Source organism: Balaenoptera acutorostrata, chromosome 15 (genome assembly GCF_949987535.1).
Source record: "Balaenoptera acutorostrata chromosome 15, mBalAcu1.1, whole genome shotgun sequence".
NCBI classification, from domain to species: Eukaryota; Metazoa; Chordata; class Mammalia; order Artiodactyla; family Balaenopteridae; genus Balaenoptera; species Balaenoptera acutorostrata.
Window position 1 is genome coordinate 40,742,751 of NC_080078.1, and position 12,300 is coordinate 40,755,050.

Sequence of the window (12,300 nt, forward strand, 5' to 3'; positions counted from 1 at the left end):
GAGCCTGTGCTCCACAATGGGAGAGGCCCGCGCACCGCAATGAAGAGTGGCCAACGCTCACCGGAACTGGAGAAAGCCCTTGCACAGAAACGAAGACCCAACACACCCAAAAATAAATAAATAAATAAATAAATTTTTAAAAAAGGAATCTGCCTGCCAATGCAGGGGACATGGGTTCGATCCCTGGTCCGGGAAGATCCCACGTGCCACGGAGCAACTAAGCCCGTGAGCCACAACTACTGAGCCTGCGCTCTAGACCCACGTGCCACAACTACTGAAGCCCACATGCCTAGAGCCCGTGCTCCGCAACAAGAGAAGCCACCGCAGTGAGAAGCCGACGCACCGCAACGAAGAGTAGACGCCGCTCGCCGCCACTAGAAAAAGCCCACGTGCAGCAACGAAGACCCAACACAGCCAATAAATAAATAAATAAATAATAAAATTTTTAAAAATAAATAAATAAAAAACAAAAAAGAAAAGAAATTAATAACAGCATGAGTGTTATACGTGTATGTGAATGTGATACATATATACTATATATATGTTTTTTATATATATGGAGAGAGGACAGTGCAAAATGTTAACAATTAGGAAATCTGATGACTTTTTGGCCCTGTTTTTATAAGTTTTCTGTGGAAGTATTTCAAAACAAAGAGTTAAGAAGAAAAACAATAGTGGTACACAGGAGCTCTGTGGTTATGAATTTTAAAATATCAAAGAAGCTTGTTACTCAACTCTCTCATTCAACAAGCATTTACTGAGCACCTACTATATGCCAGACAGGGCTAGCAACGGGTACGCAAGGAACAAAAGCCCCAGTCTAGAAGGCCAGACCAGGGTCAGGTGTGCAGTGGGCTCCACCCTGCGCTCCCCCATCCCCCTTGGACAACAGGCTCTCGTTGTCCCACGGAGGGCTGGTACCCATTGCTGGCAGGCCCTTCCCGGGAATTGCCCTCACCCGAAGGCATCCACTTGGCCTAAGGTTGCACCCCCTCCCGGCATCTAATGGCTGGTCACTTGGGGGTGTGGGTAAAGGCCTGGCCCCTTGCCTGGGTTTGGGATAACAATAAAGGCCTCCCCGATTCAGATCTCCCACAGGGTCAGCTCAGACCCCCGTGGAGACAGCATCGCAGTTCAACTTCTCCCTTTGCCAAGAGCACACGACCACAGACTCAGGGTTTGCGTCCAAGGAAACTGATCAACGACAGAGTCCCAACAGGAAACAAATGCTACCGTCAGATTAGGAAAATTCAAGGTGGGTTCCAAAGGGACAATGTACAGGAGTGTGGGTGGGGTGGGGTGGGACCACAGGGACAAGGCAGTGACCAGGGGCTGGGAGCACCCAGACTGCTGTCACCCCTATGCAGGACGCCCCAGGAGAGAGTGGGCATGTGGAGCAGCGTCCTTCGGCGAGACACAGCCAGCCCAAGATGGCCCTGCTGAGAGGCAGCTGTGACCTCCTTGCTCTCCCCGCCCCTCTGACTCCTGCCCGGGCTCCCACTGGCTGAACCCAGACAGACGTCAAGTGCGTGAGAACTACTGATGCTCTGTGTCAGCCCCTAGGGCACAGGGGAGGGGGTGGGGAGGGGGGAAGGTGGGGGGGTTGGGGCGGAAGGTGAGGGTGTGTCTGGGGGCAGATGGGAGACAACCAGTGTAGGGCCCAATACTCCACCTTTGGATCTTATCCCTTCAAGAATTTGATGGAAGTTCTGAACTCTCCCCGGGGAAATGGAACGAACTCACACACCATTCTGCACCTAATGTTGAGGAATTCATGGATGCTCCTCCAGGAAGTCACTGCACCCTCAGTTAAACAATGCGGTGCTATGGAGTGGTCCAAGTGGAGCCCAAATAGGAGCTACAGAAGGGAGGAGAAGAGCAGAAGAACGGGAGGGGGTGCCAATATCCTTATCCTACGAAGTTGGGAATCGAGAGCTACATCGGCAACTGGTGTTGGAATAGGAGGTGCTCCTATAGAAACCAAAAATAGTCATCGAAAGTTGATACATTGGGAGTGGGGAGCTGAATCCCCATCTTAACTATCTTGGGGTGAATAGCTATTGTCTAACGATGGTAATTGAGGAAGGGAGGTATAAGTTTGTGATTTGGAGTCTGGAGGAAAAACATAAACTGGAACTTCCAAAAGATGCTGTCTCTGGGGGCTGGGACAGGTGGGCAAGTGTGGCAGAGGAGATGCAGCTGCTTTCGTTTTAAGCTTTTTCTGACATATCTGAGTTGTTGCCACATAATACATTGCTTTGATAAATATAAATATATTTTTTAAAACCTTGCCTTTTTTTGGGGGGGGGCGACTTCCTTGGTGGTCCAGTGGTTAAGACTCCATGCTCCCACTGCAGGGAGCATGGGTTTGATCCCCGGTCGGGGAACTAAGATCCCACATGCCGTGCAGTGCAGCCAAATAAGTAAATAATAAAAATAAATAAAATATAAAAACCTTGCTTTTTCTCTGCCCTTATCTCTATCCCTCCAAGGCCCCAGAGCCAGTCAAACCCTGTATCCCTCCAGAGGCTGGCTCACTCCCACCTGCAGAGCAGAAACGGCCCTGCTTCCACCACCCAATTCTGTGTCACAACAAAACCAAAATGTGGTGACTCAAAACAATAAAAATGTATTATTTCTCATGATTCTGTGGATTGACCAGGTGGTTCTGGCTGGGAGCTCAGGGGAGCTCTTGACCAGAAGCCTCTGTTCCTCTGTGTGTATGCAGTGTGTGGTGTGTGTATGGTGTATGGTATGTGTGCGTGTGGTGTATGTTTGTGTGGTGTGTATGTGTGTGTGGTGTGTGTGTGTGTGTGTGTGCGTGTGTCTCCAATCAGCTGCATGAGCTTCCTCACAGAATGGTGATTAGGTTCCAAGAAGGAACAATTCAGGAAGCAAAGGCAGAAGCTACAGGTCTCTGCAGCCTTGGTACTTGCATATCATCACTCACACTGTGTTCTATTTACCCAAAGAAGTCAAAGCCCAGCCCAAACTTAAGAGCAGGGAATTAGATCTCATCTCTGAGTGTGAGGAAGTGGCCAAGAATCGTGGTCATCCCAATGGGCGGAGACAAAAAAGCTTCACGGCAAAGGCTGAAGACCCTCACGTGACCGCTACCCCTCGCCCCAGCAGTGCTCCCACCGGCCACACCTTGGCGGACTGTCTGCTGGCGACTTCCCACCTGCGCTTGTGCTTCTGCACGGTCCCAGCCCTTTCGGGCCTGTCCTTTCAGTCACCTGAGTGCAGTGCCACCCGTGGTCCCAGACTGATGTGATCCCCTTGGTTCTTGATTTTTTACTGGTATCCTGGCCTTCAGATTTTAAAGCCCCAGATGACACAAACTAAGTCTTCTAGAAAACGCTCTGTACATTTTAGTGGAAGTCACTTTGCCCTCCCCTTGGAGGGTTGTAGTTAATAAATGCAATCGGTGTTTAAATTATGTATCTATGAATATATACATTACACAGCCATATCTGCAAGGCTGCCACCTTGCATAACTCCTGGGAGGCGCCATTCGCACTATAGGCTGTGTATCTGGTACCCCTGGAGTTACGCAGTGCACAGCTCACACAACTGAACATGGACTCCCTGGATATGGATGCTTGGTAAATGTTTCATTTGACCTCTCCAGTGTATACTCCTTTCAGGGCAGTGGCTCTCAGCTTGGCTGTACATTATAACCACCTGGGCAGGCCACAGCCCCAAATAACTACATCTGAATCACTTTGGGGTGGGACCCGGCATCAGTATTTTTAAAGCTCCCTAAGAGATTCCAATGTGCAATCAAGGGTTAGAACCAGTATTCTCAGGGAGTGTGTACAGAATCTTTGAAAAGGCTTGTGGGTTTTATTGTAAAACTATAAAATAGCTGGCATTATTGTAGGAAAAAATTGAAAGTCACAGAAAAACCTAAAAAAGCAAAACAAAAAAAACCACCTCCATGCACTATTACCCCGTTGGGATTTTCTTTTCTCTATGAACCTATTTCCCCAAGGAGTCGTGCATCCGAGGTTTGCCTGCTCCTTATCAAATGAGAAGTGGGCGGGGAGAGTTGGGGTGCTGGTCGTAAACTTCACCTTCCCTCTGGCCTCAGGCTGAACGTGTGAACCCTTTTTATCTGCAGAGGTAGCTCAGCTCCTCCTTTAACCTTTCCTAGGGACACTTGGGGTCAAAGGTCACATCCTATGCCTCCTGTGGCCTCAGTGGGCTCCAGGCGTTCGTTGGAGGGAGACTTTCATTGCCTGGCTGGGCCTCGCCTTGCCCCTCTGTGAGAGGCCGGCACACGCTGTCTGCCATGGCTCCCAGCCGTGCGGAGCTGGGACCCCGCGTGACACCCCCTGAGCCTTCGTATCGGTCTAATAATCCTCCAGAACACTCAGCCGAGCCCAAGCCCCCGGCCTCTCTTGACCCCAGGACTCCAGGTCTTCCTCCCTGTTTGGTGGGGTCCCTGGTTCCTGATCCAATGCCAGGTCCAAGGCCAATGCCAAGCCTCAGGCCCCGTGGAGCAGGAGCCAGTGACCTGCAGGCCCACCTCCACTGGTCCCATTGCCGACCACTGCCCACCACTGGGACACGTGGCTTCTTTATCATGGCCCTGGGTAGGGCCTGTTGCTGCTGAAGCATCACAGAGAAACTTCTCAAGCACCCGGCCCTGGGGGTCCCTCCACTTGGCCCCCAGCCCTGGCTCGGATGCCTCCTGCCGTGACATGAAGACTCACAGCACAGCCACTCCACACGAACGTTCCCTGAAAGCCTGTTACAGCAGGTGCAGCTCCTGGTGCCCGGAGTTACAGCTGGTTCCTCCCTCCTGGAGCAAAGACAGAACAGGGTGTCCCGAGGGGCCCTTACTGGGACGTAACCCTGCCCGGGACTGGGGATGGCTGCCCGGAGGAAGGGCTGGTGGACGGGCCATGCAGGGTGACAAGAAGCGGGTAGATGAAGAGGACCAGCAGTGTCCCCGAGGGGGAACAGCACGTCCCAGGGCCTGTGGCAGGCAGGGCAGTCTCCTTGTGTGACCGACTCGGCTAGAAATTGGTAAGAGGCCAGACCAGAAGTTCAGGCAGGCTTTACTGGGACTCGTGCTGCACCACGAGGGGGAGAAACAAGTAACAGGTGCCCTTGCTCGTCCCCGAGGAGGGTGGGTTGGTTCCTTAAATGCGGTGAGGGTGTGCGCGGCTTGGTGGGTCAGGCCGGAGGGGTGGCTTAGGTAGTCTGTCCCCCCCCCCCCCGCTTTGTGGTACCGTGTGCAGGTGGCATACCCAGGACCCTGCCTTTGCTCCCGGCACCTCAGAAGTGGCAGCTGCTTTATGGTCTTTTTGTATCTTATTGTTCATAATTGCCCAGACTGCACATGTGCGGTCCCTTACAGTTTCTTATATAGTTTAAGAAACTTATAGTCCCTTATAGTTTTGTCCCTTATAGGTTCTTTGTATCTGTTACTGGAGGAGACGTTTGTCCAGATGCAAGCACTCAGGTAGAGGGTCCCAGGTCCCAGCCTGTCTCACTTGGAAGGGAGGCCATTGTGACGGGGCCCCTCCAGGCCAGAGAGTGGAGCGAGGTGAGCAGAGAGGGGCAGGGCCAGGGCACCAGCTCCTGTGGGCCATGTAAGCATCTTAGATGGCCTTCCGAGGTTTCTAGGCAAGTGAGTAACAGACAGACAGACAGACACCCACTGAACTGCCCAGGTAGAGATGTGGGAGCCATCATCAGACATTGCCCTGTGTTATCTCTGAGGAGACACAGAAATCTGGAACGTGGTTTGCCTACAGGAAGGGACAGGGGAAGGAGGGAGATTGTTGAGTATGGATTCTTCTATATCTTCTGAATTTTATTTCATGTGAGCACATCAGCTATTCCAAAGTAAAATAAAAATTAAGATCGACCCTGCCAAAATAAAGAATCGTAGCCTGAATCTCTTCATAAGGAGCAATCCGTCAAATCCAAATCGGGGAGGATTCTGCCAAACGAACAACCTGAACACTTTAAAATATCAGTGTCTCGAAAGACAAGGCAGGTGGGAGAAGGTTCCAGATGAGAGGAGGTTGAGGAGACCCAACAGCGGGGGGTGGCAATGGGCCTTGGTTGGGTCCTAGATCAAAAGGGAGAGGCCAGGATTAGGATAACTGGCAAAATCTGCATATAAGCCATAGAGAGAGACCGGATGTGTATCCATGTAAAATTCACTGGGTGTGATAATGGTTTTGTGCTTATGAAGGAGCATGTTCACCATCTTAGAATAGATATGCAGACATATCTGAGCAAAATGTCAGGACAGCTGTAACTTAGTCTCAAATAGTCCAGCAGAAAGAAAGGAAGGAAGGAGGGAGGCGCAGAGGGAAAGAGGGAAGGAAGGAAGGAAGGGAGGGAGGGAGGGAGGGAGGGAGGAAGGAAATATTACTGATTTTGGGGGGCTCCAATGTCTATGTTTCTATAGAGAGATAAAGCAAATGTGGCAAAATGTTGATTGCTGGTGAATTTAACAGTTATTATTCTTGCAGTTTTCTGTGGTTTAAAATTTTTCAAATGAAAAGTCAGGGGAAAATTAACATAAAATAAAAATACTTTTTAAACGATTGCCTATGAAAGGAAAAAAAAATGAGTGTTGGCAGATTTCAGAATAAATGTTGGAACTTTTCATATTTTAGTCAAAAATGAATCCCCCCCCGGACTGTGGTGGCCACCTGACCTATCCCCTCTGCGAGTAACATAACCAGTTAAAATGCTCCTGCTTGCATGTGCCCTTTTAAAAACACTCTGACTCCACAAAACAGGTGAAACACCTCACGGTGAAGGGGCTGAGGAAGCTACACGTTCAGAAACTTCCCAGTTCTTTTCAAGCATGTAGACATTTCCAACAGTGTAATGACCTGACCTTTTTCACAGGCCAAGCCCAAGTCCTTTTTCTTTGAATAAGCTCAGATTTAGAAAAAGAAAATTACCCAGGTGGCCTTTAAAGAGTGAGTGTGATCATGGGGGCTCCCAGCTCTGTGGCTGCAGGAGGGGGCAGGGGGATGGCTGGCGACTTGGGTCCATTGGACCCAGTGACGCCCCTCCCTCCACCTGCAGGTGCTGGTCGGTTCACCACGAATCCAGAGTGTGGACTGGCCACCACGCTGCGTTTACGGTAAAACTGGAGATAGAAATAAAACTCATTACTGTCCACGATTGCCCAGCAGTGAGTTGGCCCTGGTGGGCATCCGAAGAGAGCGTTTTGATGGTGCGGTGGGCCCCCAGGGAGTCCTGGCTGGCTGGGCAGCACCTGTGGTGGGGAATCCTGAGCTCTAACGCGGTGTGGAGAACTGGGGGTGCTGGGGACAGGTCTTGAGCTTGACCCCAGGCTCTCAGGGCTGTCTGGAGCACCTGTGAGGCCCGGGGTGGGCAGGTTTCTGATGACAGCACCCTAGGTATTCAGATTCAGGTTGAGATCCTGAAGTGGCTCAGTCTCTCCAAGCTGCATCACCTTCATCCCTAAACCGGGCAGGTGAGGATCCACCAAGAGGTATGCTCTGAAGATGCAGCAAGGTGAAGCGTCTCAAGCCTCAGAGCAGAGGATGAGCACAGAGCAGACGTGGACGTGGTAGCCCCCAGAGCTGGGCTCAGACGGGCTCCGCGGGACCGGGCCTGGCCAGCACCAGATGTACTGAGCAATGGAGAAGACCGCATCCCTGGGGCCCCTCCAGCCGCTGTGGCTGCGGAGGGAGGGAAGCGCAGGGGCGCGTGGAAGGAGCACGGAGCACTCGGTGACCCTGTGGGGAGGGCAGGGAAGGTGGGGCTGAGAAGCAGCCCTCCAAGGAGAGGAGAGACGAGCTGCAGGGCTTCTGCCTCCCTGAGTGGAATTTGCAAGTTTGGATCCTGAGGAGAACTACTCAGGAAAATGGGGCCCGCCTCCCCTCAGCCTCCCTGCTAAATACGTGCCAAAGAAAGCAGTTTCATAATTTATATCCATGGAGAAAAGAGGGATCCTTCACAAGATCCTGATTCATTGGGACAACTGGGCGGTCATCTAGGAAAAAGAAAGCTGGATCCCCAGCTTACTCCTCACCCCAAAATAGACACATGAAAAGATGCTCAACATCACTAATCATCAGAGAAATGCAAATCAAAACCGCAGTGAGATGTCACCTCGCACCTGTCAGAACGGCAATCATCAAAAAGACCACAAATAACAAATGCTGATGATGATGTGGAGAAAAGGGAACCCTCGTGCACTGTTGGTGTAGCCGCTTTAGAGAACATATGGAGGTTCCTCAAAAAGTCAAAACTAGAATTACCCTATGATCCAGCAATTCCACTGCTGGGTATTTACTTAAAGAAAACAAAATACTAATTTGAAATATTATTCAATTTGAAATATTTGATATATGCACCTCTATGTTCATTGCAGCACTATTTATAATAGCCAAACTAAGGAAGCAACCTAAGTGCCCATCAATATATGAATGGATGAAGAAGATATGGTTTATACACACACACACACACACACACACACACACACACAATGGAATATTACCCAGCCATTAAAAAGAATGAAATTTTGCCACTTGCAACAACATGGACAGACCTAGAGGGTATTATACTAAGTGAAATAAGTCAGACAGAGAAGGACAAATACTGTACACAGTATTTTAATTATATGTGGAATCTAATAAACAAACAAAACAGAAACAGACTCATAGATACAGAGAACAAACCAGTGGTCCCCAGAGGGGAGGGTATCAGAGGTTGAGTGAAATAGCAGAAGGGGATTAAGAGACACAAACTTCCAGTTATAAAATAATTCACAGGGATGTAATATACAGCTAAGAGAATATAGTAAATAATACTAATTTTATATGGTGACAGATGGCTAATAGAATTATTATTGTGATCATTTCATAATGTATCTGATTGTCAAATCACTATGTTGTACACCTGACACTAACATAATATTGTATAACTACACTTCAATAAATAAATAAATAAATAAATAAATAAATTCCAGATGGATCAGAAATTTAAACATTAAAACTGAAACCCTATAAGCATTAGGAAAAATGGAATAATTTTTTTTTTTAATTTATTTATTTATGGCTGTGTTGGGCCTTCGTTTCTGTTCAAGGGCTTTCTCTAGTTGTGGCAAGCGGGGGCCACTCCTCATCGCGGTGCGTGGGCCTCTCACCATCGCGGCCTCTCTTGTTGCGGAGCACAGGCTCCAGACGCGCAGGCTCAGTAATTGTGGCTCACGGGCCTAGTTGCTCCGCGGCATGTGGGATCTTCCCAGACCAGGGCTCGAACCCGTGTCCCCTGCATTGGCAGGCAGATTCTCAACCACTGCGCCACCAGGGAAGCCCTGGAATAATTTTTAAAAATAATCTCAGAGTGGGATTTTTCTTAGCATAACACAAAACCTGGAAGGCATTTTATAAAGTAATAAATTTAATTACATTAAAAAATTTTTAATTCAAATGTCCAAACAACAAAATACAAAGAGTATTTACAACATGGGGGTTGGCAAAGGTCAATTTCCTTAATATATAAAGCACTTCTAGACATCGATAAGAAAAAGACCAACAACCCAATAAAAACAGATGGCAAAGGATAGAGCAGAGCTCATAAAAATGGATACAAAGCTCTTTTAAACATATGAGAAGATGCTTAACCACACTTGTATAAAGAAGCAAGGATTATAATGACTATTACATACCAATTACTTTTAGCTCCTGGACTGGCAAATATCAAAAAATTTGACGGCATTCTGTGTTGGTGAGGATGTAGAGAAATAGATGCTCTCAAATACTGTTGATGGGAATTAAAAAATCAGTACAGTCGCTCTACAGGGCGTTTTGACAATATTTATAAAAATTTAAAATGCACATATCTTTTGGCCAAGCGATACCACTGCCAGGATTCATCCCACGACACACAGGCACTCATGCCAAGCAGTCTAGTTAAGAAGATAAAGACGCTCACTGCGGCTTAGTGAGACAGCGAGATTGGGAGCAACCCAAGTGCCTGGCAATAAAGAATTGGTTAAACAAACGTACACTCCTACAAGGGATACCAAGCAACCATTTTTTTAATGAAGAAGCACTTTCTATGCCCATATCAACCTATCTCCAAAATATACTAAATGAATTTATATACAGTCACTGCTCCTCGGTATCCACAGCAGGATTGGGTCCAGGCCCCACCCTCCACCTCCAGGGTACACCAAAATCTGCAGATGCTCAAGTCCCTTATATAAAAGGGTGTAGTATTTGCATATGACCCACCCACATCCTCCTGTATACTTTAAATCATGTCTAAATTACTTATAATGTTGGCCTCCCGTATACTTTAAATCATCTCTAGATTACTTATAATGTTGGCTCACACAGCAAATTCAAGTTTTGCTTTTTGGAACTTTCTGGAATTTTTTTTTTGGAATATTTTTAATCCATGATTGGTTGAATCCATAGACGTGGAACCTGCAGATATGGAGGGCTGACTGTGTGTGTGTGTGTATGTGTGTGTGCGTGCGTGTGCTCATGCCTTGCATATAATATATACATGTATATATTATATACATGTATATATTATATACATGTATATATTACACATTTATACATACCTTGCATAAAATATACATATATGTATGCTTGCATGGACTATCTCTGGAAGATGCACAGGTAGTGGTTTCCTCTAGAGAGGGGGAAGGGATAGAGGGATGAAAGCCACTTATGTTTCATGTGTGATTATATTAATATGCAGATGTGTTACCTATTTTGAAAAATAACATTTTTAAAGCCTTTACACTTGGGTAGATCAGCCATGTCTTCCTCTTGAATGTGTTCAATCCTTCAAGTCGGAAACCAAACTCCAGGACTTCGCTGGTGGTCCAGTGGTTAAGACCCCGTGCTCCCAGTACAGGGGGCCCAGGTTCGATCTCTGGTCAGGGAACTAGATCCTGCGTGCGGCAACTAAGAGCCCGCACATGGCAACGAAGATCCCGTGTACCACAACTAAGACCCAGAGCAGCCAAATAAAAAAATAAATATTTTTTAAAAATTGTCAGACTTAAAAAAAAAAAAAAAGGAAAGAAACCAAACTCCAAGGGGACCCCAAAAGTGATGCAGGCTTGGAAATGGGGAGCCTCAGGGAGTCTGTGCAGACCCACTGGAGGGCCCAGTGCACCACGGCAGCTCCAAGGTGGAGCCAGCCTGGAACCCATTGAATGTGCTTTTGTCAAACCGGACAGGCAGAGAGAGGTTGGGCATGTGGGAAAGGGGCGGTGGGCTGTCCTGAGCCGAGGGCCAGTAACCTCCAGGAGAAGAATTGAGAAGGAAATTGGGGCCTTCCTCATGAAAGGAGGCAGGGCCGGGACAAGACTCAAGGAGGTGGAGGTGCTGCTGAGAGGGGCCTGGCTCAGCCCAGGGTGAGGTGGGGTGCGGAGAGCCCCTTCCCAGCCGAGGACCTGGGCCCAGCAGCCTCTGAGAAACGCTGAGGCCCACCAGGCTGGAAGCAGCGCTCCACCTCCCCCACCAGCCACATTTCCGTCCAGCCGTTGGCCTGTGTCCACTGGCCTCCACACAGGCTGGGCTGAGTCAAGGAATTCCAAGGAACAGGCAGCTCCTGCACCAGGCTCACCATGCCGCCCTCCCACCAGATGTGTGGTCAAGTTGGACTCAGAGGTCTGCACTCTGTAACCTCACCCGCTTCTCTGCGCCCAGGTTTCCCCTCTATGTCTCAGCTAAGTGTTCCTTTTGGAAATTTTCAGCCCTTTTATGGCATAGTTAAGGGGAAAGGAATTTTTCCAGAACTCAGTCAAAGATGTTGGCTTAGCTGGGTTGGGAGGGGAGGGCGACTTCAGGAAGAAGAACTAGGGGTCGGCTGGGGCTGGGGTGGCGGTGAGGGGACAATGTGAGGCCCTGGGGAGTGGGACTGGGCCCCTCCGGGCCTGGGCCACCCTTCCCAGGGGCCACTGGTCCCGAGCCTCGACTGCCTACAAAGACTACAGCTTTCTAGCCTCTGGTCATCCTGTACATCTCAGCACCCCTCAAGTCTCCTCGCCCACCAAGCACTGTTGACATACAACATACGTGCTCAAACGTCCCCCGTCTGCCGTGGGCCCCCGGGGTCCCCTTCCTTCTCCCCGCAGCTTGTCTTACCCTCTGTCCAGCTACACCGGAGAGAAAAATTATGGGGAAAAAGAACTCTCGGGGATCCACCCCAGCTGAAGTTGTTGAGAGCAACTCTGAGGATACCAAGCAAATTCCACAGAGGCCACCGCCCCACCTGGACTCCGGGGGCTTCCTGCCACTGGGGGGTCTTCCGAGCCTGGTC

At 49.0% G+C, this 12,300-nt stretch overlaps 1 long non-coding RNA gene across 1 annotated transcript; it reads right to left on the bottom strand.

Moving 5' to 3' along the window:
- Positions 1-8,640: 8,640 nt before the first annotated feature.
- On the bottom strand, positions 8,641-10,978 carry LOC103015213 (uncharacterized). Its single transcript, XR_450958.2, has 3 exons — positions 10,589-10,978; positions 9,683-9,990; positions 8,641-9,328 (listed from the first exon to the last, which is right to left on the bottom strand). It is a non-coding gene; the product is annotated as an uncharacterized LOC103015213 (long non-coding RNA).
- Positions 10,979-12,300: the final 1,322 nt, after the last annotated feature.